The sequence below is a fragment of the Polypterus senegalus genome, chromosome 10 (assembly GCF_016835505.1).
Source record: "Polypterus senegalus isolate Bchr_013 chromosome 10, ASM1683550v1, whole genome shotgun sequence".
Lineage (NCBI taxonomy): Eukaryota > Metazoa > Chordata > Cladistia > Polypteriformes > Polypteridae > Polypterus > Polypterus senegalus.
Window position 1 is genome coordinate 29,033,612 of NC_053163.1, and position 10,928 is coordinate 29,044,539.

Below are 10,928 nucleotides of genomic sequence, written 5' to 3' on the forward strand. Positions count from 1 at the left end.
TTTCCATTTCAACATTCAGTGGCATGTATTCTGGTTTTTGGATGTCTCAGGAGCAACCCCTAGCATCTATCTATCTATCTATCTATTATCAAAGTGAGATTCACAAAGCTAGTTCAGGATGGAAAGAATAACTTTATTGACACTCATGTGGAGTCACTCAGTACATGGAAGAAGATGGCTGACTTACAAAACCTCTTAAATATGCTTGCCAATAACAGAAGTACATAATTAGTTTCATTTCTCACACCCTTGTTAGTTACTATAAACAAGCACCTAGGAGTCATGGTTCTGCTACTCTAGATTATACTGGTTCTCTTGTCAATACTTGTCCTTGTGCTAAAGTAGCAGTAGGGACTAGGTCACAGATCAGAAGTCTTTAATTAAAATGCTTCCTAGGAGTGCTAATGGCAAAAGCTAACAGTTAACAAGTAAATAAGTCATTCAATTTAATCAATATACTGTATATTCAAATAGTGAAAATCATATTTATCAGTAAAAATCAATTCTCTTACGATCTATCTGTTAAGTAGACCCAATGATGAGAAAGATGAATTTCATTATTTCACCACTTAGAAATTACCCTGTTTAAAGCTAATGTCCATGTTTGCCCAAACAATATTATTTATTTATTTCAATTTTCAGAGCTTGAGAGTTTAAACAGTCAGAATGACTGACATGACTGAATGACATCTATCTATCTATCTATCTATCTATCTATCTATCTATCTGGGTTACCTTATAAGATTTGCACAAATGATTAGTAATTTGTCCATACATTTTGTACATAATATACAGTATTTAAAATAATATATAAATATGTATGTATTTGTTTATTTCTGTGTGCATTTTTGTGCAGTATTTTGTGTTTTGTTGCATGTTGTGTGTTCTATTTGTAATTGTATCTTAACTATAAATGTGATCAGCACTCTGGCTTTCTTAGTTAAAGTTTGCTAAATTAGAATAAATTAAATTATTTCGGTTGTTGGTGGCTCAGGAATAGCCTATCCATGAATCCCATTGCAACTCAATCAGTATGTCTCCCCCCACCCCCTACCCCCTTTATGGGCTTGCAAACTTGTGTGGAATAAAAGCCATATGATATTAGTGCTTAAAGGAGTTCATTTTAATTTTAGATAGACTTTCAATTCTTCAGTAGATATAAAAAGAAATTCACTTAAACAAATATTTTTGTTCATGAAACCCCTTAGATGAAGAAACACTGTCAGTACATTAGGCACTTTTAAAAATCAGTATCGTTTGAGAGAAATATCAGGATTATTTTCAAGAATCACAGCAAATTCTTTTCAAAATTATACTTTTATATCTTTTCTGGTTGCAGCTATCTCCTCTTTCTCCAAACTTCCCCATTCTGTTATCATCTCTGTAGATTACAGCTAATAAGCTGACATTGGCATTAATAACATTGAACCATCAACTTTTCCAAATGCTAAATTTGTTAACATGCTGGAAATTTTCTGGAAACCCACTTTCCTTTTCTCAGCTTCTTAACTCCTTATAGTCTAGAACAGTGTCTCCCAACCTCGGTCCTGGGAATCCCCTGTGGCTGCAGGTTTTTGTTCCAACCAGATTCACAATCAGTGATAATAATTGATAACAACTGATCTCATTTAATTAGCTGGTATTTTTTTTATTTTATTCTACATTCAGAAAAGCACAACAGCATGATTTTTACATGTATAAAACATTTAGAAATATTTCTGCTTTTGCTATAGATTTAAATGCTTAACTCTCTTTTGTTGATTTCATTCTGATTTGCCCTTTCTCTGTGCAGTTTTTCCCCTTCGTTGTATCTTATTAATGACAATTAAAAATGAGCAGAGCAGACATGCTGACAAACAACACTGAATAATCAAAGGCTGCAAGTACTTTAGCGTCAGACCCACTAATTACTAAATGATGGATTAATGAAACAATTAGAACACGTAGAAAAGTAGAATGAAAATCAAGATGAAAATATTGTTAAAAAGAAAAAAATACATTATTCCCATATAACTGCTTGGTACATTTTAATATATATATATATATATATTGTGGCCCCGCCGGGCTGGAGCCGGCCGGGACGCCAGGAGGACGTGAGGAGGGCTTGTGCCTCCTCCAGACCGCGAGGCGCCCGTCCTGGTTCTATTGGGAGCCACGGGTCGAGGGCATGGAAGCCCTACCCTGTAGGGGCCCGTGGTTACCGCCAGGCGGCGCCGATGCCGTTCATCCGTGTGGCCCTCGGCCGGGATGGAGCCCGCCGGACGCTTGGAGGACCGGAGGAGGGCGTGTGCCTCCTCCAGAACGAGTGGGGGCGTCCGTCCTGGTTAGACAGGGGGCCTCGGGTACAGGGCTTGGAAGCCCAGCCTTGTAGGGACCCGTGGCCACCGCCAGGCGGCGCCCCAGTGCCTGTTTATTCCGGGAGCCCGCACTTCCGCCACACCAGGAAGTGCCGGGGAAGACGACCGGCAAGACACAGATGGCTTCCGGTGCACGGCCGGCACTTCCGCCACACAGGGGTGTGGCCGCTGTTAAGTGCCGGAAGCAGCTGGAGCCCATCCGCTCCCCATAGGGGCCGCCTCCCTCCAGTCGGGGGTGGAAGTCGGGAGGCAGAAAGACTGAACTGGAGAGAGAGGACGGGAGGCGGCCAGGAAGGCAAAGAGACTGTGGGCCCTGGATTTTGGGGGAATCAGTGCAAGAGGCACTGGGGTTCGTGAGTGTGCACTGGACTTCTGTATTTGTAAATAGTGTAAATAAACAGTGTGATGGGTGACAAATTGATGTCCGTCTGTCTGTGCAAGGCCAGCGTTCACAGTGGCGTAGTCGGCAGGATGCTCCGCCTGGGACAAGGCGGGGACCTGAGTTCAAACAATTAATTTCTGTGAACGGCCCGGCGCAGCAGCGGACCCCACACACTGGCCGCTGGAGCGCCCGCACAACCGCGAGGCGTTCGCCCAGAAACCGCCACCGGACAGCGGAATTGCTTTCCCCGGGTGCGGAGGAGAACCGGACATCGCCGGAGCGCAGCGGGCTCCAGTCGCGCTGTCGAGACAGGCAGCCAGGCCGGCGTGGCAGCACAGAAGGCCACACCGAGGCGGGGGCCTCGGCATGACGGGATCCGGGAGGTAAGTGCCCTGCCCTGCATTCATCGGCCCCTCGGGGTCGGTCTTACCTTCATTTCTACAGGGAGGGACGAACCGGATCCGCGTCCGTGGCAGGAGCACGCCGCGCCACGGGCTGTCGGCAGCGCGGCGACGGCGGCAGCAAAGAAGGCTGCGGAAACGGAGCCGCTGCGGCTCAAGGAATCGCCGCAGCCACAACGCGGCGAGGAGGCACGTCTCCGCACTCGGAGCAGGGGAGGCAAGATGGCCGCGGGCCGGAGGTCCCGCCCGCTGACAGGCACGGATTGGCCGGTGTGTCTTGCGTGCCCGCCGATGATTGGATAGAGGCGGGCCCAAGGAACGCCAGTCTCGTGCCAAACCGAGACCCGATTGGGCCAGAGGGAGTGGCCCAGAGGAGGCAGGCGTCGCGTGGAGCTGATGGACAGGTAAGCCCACCGACGCCTCTCTCTCTCTCCACCAGCGGCTCGGCGGTGTCGGAGGAGTCCCTTCGCCCGCCAAGCCGCCTTTAGAGGAATTGTTGCGTGTTCTCGCCGCCAGTGTGAGCAGCTGATGGAGATGGCGGTCGCCGAGAGACACACCGCGGAGACGGAGGATCGGCGCGCGCTGGAACCGGAGGCAGGCAGAACACGGCGGGAGTGGTGAGTGTTGCCGTTCCCGTAGAGCAAGTGGGGGGGTTCGCCGAACATGGCCGTGACCGATTACGGGACGACCGGCTCCGAGTAGGCGACCTCCCAACAGCGGATGCGGCGGTGCAGACGGCTAGCGAGGCGAGGAGCTCGAACACGCAAGGGCTGGTAGGATCGGGCTGCTGAGTGCCCTGGGTCCAGCGCCTGCGCTTCAAGCCTGCAGCTGTCTCCTGTCGCTCTGCCTGGACGCAGACGGGGCTGGATTTGAGCTTTGCTGTGCTCAGACCCAGACCGCCAGCGCGTCAAGAAAAGAAGGAGGAACCGAAGGGTGAATGCCGGTTCCTCCGATAGAGAGGGCGCGGCGCTGGGTGCGCGCGCCGGAGAAGGGCCGCCCTCTGTGCGGGCAGAGGAGATCCTGGGCGGCTGGGCGAGCCGCCTGAGAGCGGTGCCGCGGACAACAGGCGGACGGGCATGGAACCTGCGACGGAGGACTTCAGCAGGCAAGTCAGGGGCTGTCGGAGGGGGCAGGAGCACTGCGGTACGGAGACCGCAGGGCACTCGGGCTGAGTGTCCTGGCAGTGCTTCTGGCCCTCTTTTCCTTTTTTCCACAGGCCAGAGGCCCCGACGAGTGCTGAGGACGACGTCGTCAGGGACCTGCCCTCCTGAAACGGGCCCTCCGCGGGAGGGCTCCACGCCGAGAGGCCAATAGTGTCCCAACTGCGGGGAACAGCGGGGCGAGCGGCGAGACCACAGGGGCGTTTGCGCCGGAGCGGGGTGCCGAAGACGGATGTCCCAGGGTGCCGTGTTGGACCCTGGGGCATAGTAGGACCCTCACCGGGACGTGCTGCCCTTCGGTTGTGCCGCTCGACCCACGTGTCCTCGCTAGCGGTGGGGCACTGTGGCCCCCGCCGGACGCCAGGAGGACGGAGGAGGGCTTGTGCCTCCTCCAGACCGCGAGGGGGCTTCCGCCCTGGTTCTATGGGGAGCCACGGGTCGAGGGCATGGAAGCCCTACCCTGTAGGGGCCCGTGGTTACCGCCAGGCGGCGCCCGATGCCGGTTCGTCCGTGTGGGCCTCGGCCGGGATGGAGCCCGGCCGGGACGCTTGAGGACCGGAGGAGGGCGTGTGCCTCCTCCAGAACGAGTGGGGGCGTCCGTCCTGGTTAGACAGGGGGCCTCGGGTACAGGGCTTGGAAGCCCAGCCTTGTAGGGACCCATGGCCACCGCCAGGCGGCGCCCCAGTGCCTGTTTATTCCGGGAGCCCGGCACTTCCGCCACACCAGGAAGTGCCGGGGGGAAGACGACCGGCGAGACACAGATGGCTTCCGGGTGCACGGCCGGCACTTCCGCCACACAGGGGTGTGGCCGCTGTTAAGTGCCGGGAAGCAGCTGGAGCCCATCCGGCTCCCCATAAAAGGGGCCGCCTCCCTCCAGTCGGGGTGGAAGTCGGGAGGCAGAAAGACTGAACTGGAGAGAGAGGACGGGAGGCGCCAGGAAGGCAAAGAGACTGTGGGCCCTGGATTTTGGGGGAATCAGTGCAAGAGGCACTGGGGTTCGTGAGTGTGCACTGGACTTCTGTATTTGTAAATAGTGTAAATAAACAGTGTGATGGGTGACAAATTGATGTCCGTCTGTCTGTGCTGGGGCCAGCGTTCACAATATATATATATATATATATATATATATATATATATATACACTGCTCACAAAAATTAAAGGAACACTTTAAAGAAACACATTAGATACATCAGATCTCAATATGAAGTTGGATATCTATACTCTGATTAAAAGTGTTCCTTTAATTCTTTTGAGCAGTATATATATATATATATATATATATATATATATATATATATATATATATATATATATTTACCAACCTTATTTTTCTAATTCTATATTGTTTCCAAAACACAGAACTTGGAAAATAACACAGCACTTAATTAGTCCAGGAGTCCAATTAAAAACAGAAGCTGGTTGAAACAAAAACCTGCAGCCACAGTGGGCCCCCAGGACCAAGGTTGGGAGTCACTGATCTGGAGGATTTCTTGTTCTGTGACTTCATCATTGATCTTTGCTGTGTAGTCAATTTTAGCCCCATCAGAAATCAGGCTAACAGATCATAAGGCTGGCTTGGTTAACAACAAAGGAAAGAACAAGAAAAGTAAGAGTTAACAGTGTCCCTATTGAATTTGAATTCTATCAAAGTGGATCAATTTCATTCCAGATTTTGCCTGTCTAGGAGAAACGAGATGCAAGGCAGAGATGTCCACTATGAACAAAGTTAACAGGAGGCAGATGCATGACAGATGGTCCCAGATATCTCTCAAAGGTATTGCATAATTTTAATAATGGGAGCTTTATTTTACAGTGATTATTTTTACTAACTTTCTCTACTCAAAAATTACTAAACATAAAAGAGTCATCCCAGATCATTTTTACTACATTGTACTAAACTTTTTTCTCATTCATCAAAAATAATTGCACTAGAAATGAGACCACATTTCCCTTTGCTATATAATGTATGTGTCACTTTAACAAGGTTTACTTTTTCATAGCTTTCAAAATGGTAATAGAAATAGTAATGGAAGTCCATGCAGATACAACAGGTGGTAAATCTGAGGTGAATAACAGCAGAGACGGACAAGGAAAATACATTGTTAAAAAACAAGGAATATGATAGATTTATTTTAATTGTAGTATGGTAGGCTAGATAGATAGATAGATAGATAGATAGATAGATAGATAGATAGATAGATAGATAGATAGATAGATAGATAGATAGATAGATAGATTCAGCACGTGATGCTCCACAGCCAAAGCACATGACACTGCTTCTTTTTTTTTTTATAATACTTTGACCTTAAAGTATGCAGAGCTAGAAGCTGGGCCAGAGGATCTGAGAAAAGGGAAATTTTTAGCTACACTGAACTCACCCAGTGTTAATGAAAACTAACCACTGAAAGAGGAATTACCTTAAAGCAGAAGAACAGCACGCCAAATTTAAGTGACAGAGGAGACTGGCTTCTTATGTGTTTCCACATAGAGATAGGAGACACCTTGATTCAGCTGTCTAGCAATACTAAATAACTTAAATAATCAGTGAAATTTGTTTTGTTTTTAAAACTTTTATTTGGAAGTTAATATTAGGGGTCGGTATTTTGATCAACTTTGGTTTTAATTGAGGTATTTGCTCTCCAAATTAATGGATGGTTTGCTGGACTATTTTTATTTTTTCAGTTTTATCCATCTATAAATGGTGGACAGGACTTGATTCCATAAAGTTGCTGTATCAAGCCCTGAACCTGCTCTACCTTGAATAAACTGTCTATCCTATTTGAACTGAAAACAATGAAGATTTTTTTTAACCTTTGGTAATTATTACAGATAAATAGAAATCATGACGACCTCCAGCCTTCAAATGAAGATGGTTCATATACAGCAAGCTGCACTTTTCCATTTTGGTCTCACATCCTTTTGTTTTCACAATGAATAAATACAGCTTTACTGTGATCAGCTTGGAATGTAACTTTTCAAAGTAGTTCTTGTTTTTTTTGGCACGCATTTATCTATTGTTCACGTTCTTGTAGTCTGTATCCTGTATAAGGCCCTATTACAGAGTTCCTTGTCAAGATCAATGATCAGTAAATACAAAAATTACCGCTGATTATGAATTTTAAACATGTTTGTACTTTGTCCTGGGGGATTATCAATAGGTGGCTTGAAATTTTTGTTACACCAGTACATATCATGTCATAAGCCCAGCGCTAGTAGTTTGCAAGGAGCAGCAAGTTGCTGTGCCACATGTGCTTGATGAAACACTGAGTATTGGTATGTTTCACGCAAACTGTTTCACTCATCACTAAGTCTTACCACCCTTGATTATGTTCCCAATCACTGTGCTGGCACCTGTGCTAATAATATGATTTTTATAATTCATTTATTGGTAAATATTAGTACAACCTGGGGCAGAACCACCTTGAGGATCTCTATAGCTTAAAATCTGCATTATTGAGATTATGTTATCATTATGGCTGTAAAAGTGTTCAAAGGCAAGGTTTAGGTCCAGAATAGCAGACAGCTAATTTGATATAGCTAATGGGGTGACATTTTCAATTTTCCACCAAAATTTTTCTAAATTTAAACTAAGATGCAGGAACTTTTCACCCTTTCCATTCATTATGCCCACTTTTTCCAATGTAGCGTTTCAGGGTGCCAGAGTCTACTCCAGTAAGGCCACCCCTTCCTATATGCAGATCACGCACTGTGTCTAGAGTCTGTGATAGGGGATTGATGTGGTGGGATAGCCTGCTGGACAGCCAATGGGATTGCACATTTTTGTCACTTGGTTTACTTGACTTGAGTAAGATAACTCCTCCCACAACCTTAATCTTCACTATAGTGTAATGGAGTGTATCACGTAACATCACTGATATATAATATAAAGCAACAGAGCAGAGCTCTGGAGGATCACAGCTTGACTCTATTAGGGTCATTGTTGTTTCTTGATCCCTCAAATTAACATTGTTTACAGCCACCAGTTGTAATAATTTTCTATTACTGTGCAGAGAGCTTACCTTTAAGTCAGCACCAGTCAGGAGCACAGGAAAGAAAAAATGAAAGCATGAAGATGCAGCTCATGCTGCATTTGCAGATGTGCTTAGAAATCTAAATTTGTGTAACTTCCAGCAAGCTAGTTAATGCCACTATTGGCACTAATGCACAGCTGCCACGACACTAAAGCAAGCTGTTTACTGGAGTAACAAATGAGTAGCATCAGGTGTAATACTATTGATATCGAGTGTTTAACAGATATTATCTGATGTGACGGCTGACGCATGGTTAATGTCAATGTCTGTTTATAGAGCACATTTAAAATAACATCAGTAATGCTATACATTGAAACATACAATTAAAGTAAATAAAATAAATAGAAATAAAGTACAATAACAACAACAACAACATTTATTTATATAGCACATTTTCATACAAACAGTAGCTCAAAGTGCTTTACGTAATGAAGAATAGAAAAATAAGACACAGTAAGAAAATAAAATAAGTCAACATTAATTAACATCGAATAAGAGTAAGGTCCAATGGCCAGGGGGGACAGAAAAAAAACTCCAGACGGCTGGAGAAAAAAATAAAATCTGTAGGGATTCCAGACCATGAGACCGCCCAGTCCCCTCTGGGCATTCTACCTAACATAAATGAAACAGTCCTCTTTGGATTTAGGGTTCTCACGGAAGGACTTGAAGATGATGGTCACGTAGACTTCTGCCTTTTAATCCATCCATCAATAAAACAAAATACAACTAGCGGTGAGTTAAAAAAAAAAAAAAAGAAGACTAAGAGTAGAAAAACCATCAGTATCAGTGAAGGTCACTGAAAGCTAGAGAATAGAAATGGGTCTCATTTTAAACAGTTCAATTGAAGGGGACTCCTTATTGTAATGAGGTAAAGAATTCCACAGGTGAGGTGTAGCAACTGCAAAACTTCAGTCTCCCTTAGTTTTGAGTTTAGAAATAGGGACCACAAGAGACAACTGACCGGTAGATTTAAGCTGTCTGGATGGCTAGTGTAAAACACACAATTCAGATAAATTGGTAGGACATACGCATGTAATGATTTAAAAACCAGCAACACAATTTTAAATCAATTCTGAAACTATCAGGTAGCCAGTGTAAAGAAGCTAATATTGGAGGAACAGAATCAAACTTTTTTGCCCCAACCAAAAAACGGGCAACAGTATTCTGAACCAACTGCAACCTGCATATCAGCGATTTACTGATCCCAGAATATAATAAGTTGCAGTAATCAAACCAAGAGAAGATAAAAGCATTAGCAGCTTTTATAAGATCCCTTGGAGATAAAAATAAAATCCTTGACCTTCTGTAAAAGATGATGCTGGAAAAAGCAACTCTGTTTCTCAAAAGAGAAGTTACTCTCAAAAATGACACCATGGTTAAGGACTTGAGGTTTGTGAAAGTCAGCGAAGAAGCTAAGAAGTTCAAGACCAATTTGAGTTTCGGCTGAAGGACCAGTTATCAGCTCTTCCGCTTTATTTTGATTGAGATCCAGAAAACTTGTCAGCCATCCGGGATCTTAGTTCAAAAAGAGAATTGTGCAGCCAATTAATTGCATAGTTACAAACAGGAATATAAACCTGTGTATCATCAGCATAACAGTGAAAGGATATATCACATTTACTAAAAATAGTTCTTTAAGGATTAAGATATATAGAAAATAGAATGAGACCCAAAATGGATCCCTGAGGAACACCACATTTAACAGGTGCAGTAGATGAGAAAGAGGAATTGAAAGTCACTGAAAAGTGTTTACCAGTAAGATGTGACCTCAACCAGCTGAGAGCTTTAAGCTAAACCAGATGTTCAAGCCGCAGCAGGAAGATCTCATGATCAACAGTGTCAAAAGCTGCAGAAAGGTCTATGAGGACAAGGACTGCTGCCCTACCTGAGTCAGTAATAAGAGAGATATCATTAAATACATTGAGGAGGGCAGTCTCAACACCATGATAATGTTGAAAGCTGAACTGGTAGATTTCAAATAATTATTGAAGTTAAGATGATTAACCAATTGATTATAAATAATTCTTTCTAATACTTTAGTTAGAAATGGCAATTGGGAAATCGGGTAAAAATTAGCTAACACTCCAGGATCTAAATCTGCTTTTTCTAGAGAAATTCACACCAATGCATGTTTAAAAAATTAAGGCACAACTCTCTCACTAATAGAAATATTGATAGTAGCTAATAAAAATGGACACAGAACATCCAAAGCTTCAACTAATAGGTGTCGTGGAATAACATCAAGAGAACTGAAAATAAGTTTAAGTGTGTCCAAAGTATTTTTTAGCTCTGAAAGTGAAACAACATCAAAGCATTTCAAGACAATGCAATGATCAACAACTGAAAGTATATAACCAGTAGGAGCAATGACAGAGCAGATAGTATCAATTTTGCTGACAAAGCATGAAAGAAATTGTTCACATGAAAGAACAGTAATATTTAATCCCATTTCTGAATGGGGATAAAAAAAAACGCATTAATTGCATTAAATAAGACCGTAGGGTTATTAGAATGAGAGGATACCAAATCGGCGAAGTAATTATGTTTAGATTTCTTAACTGCATCCTGGAAATTGAACAGAGAAATCCTAACAATC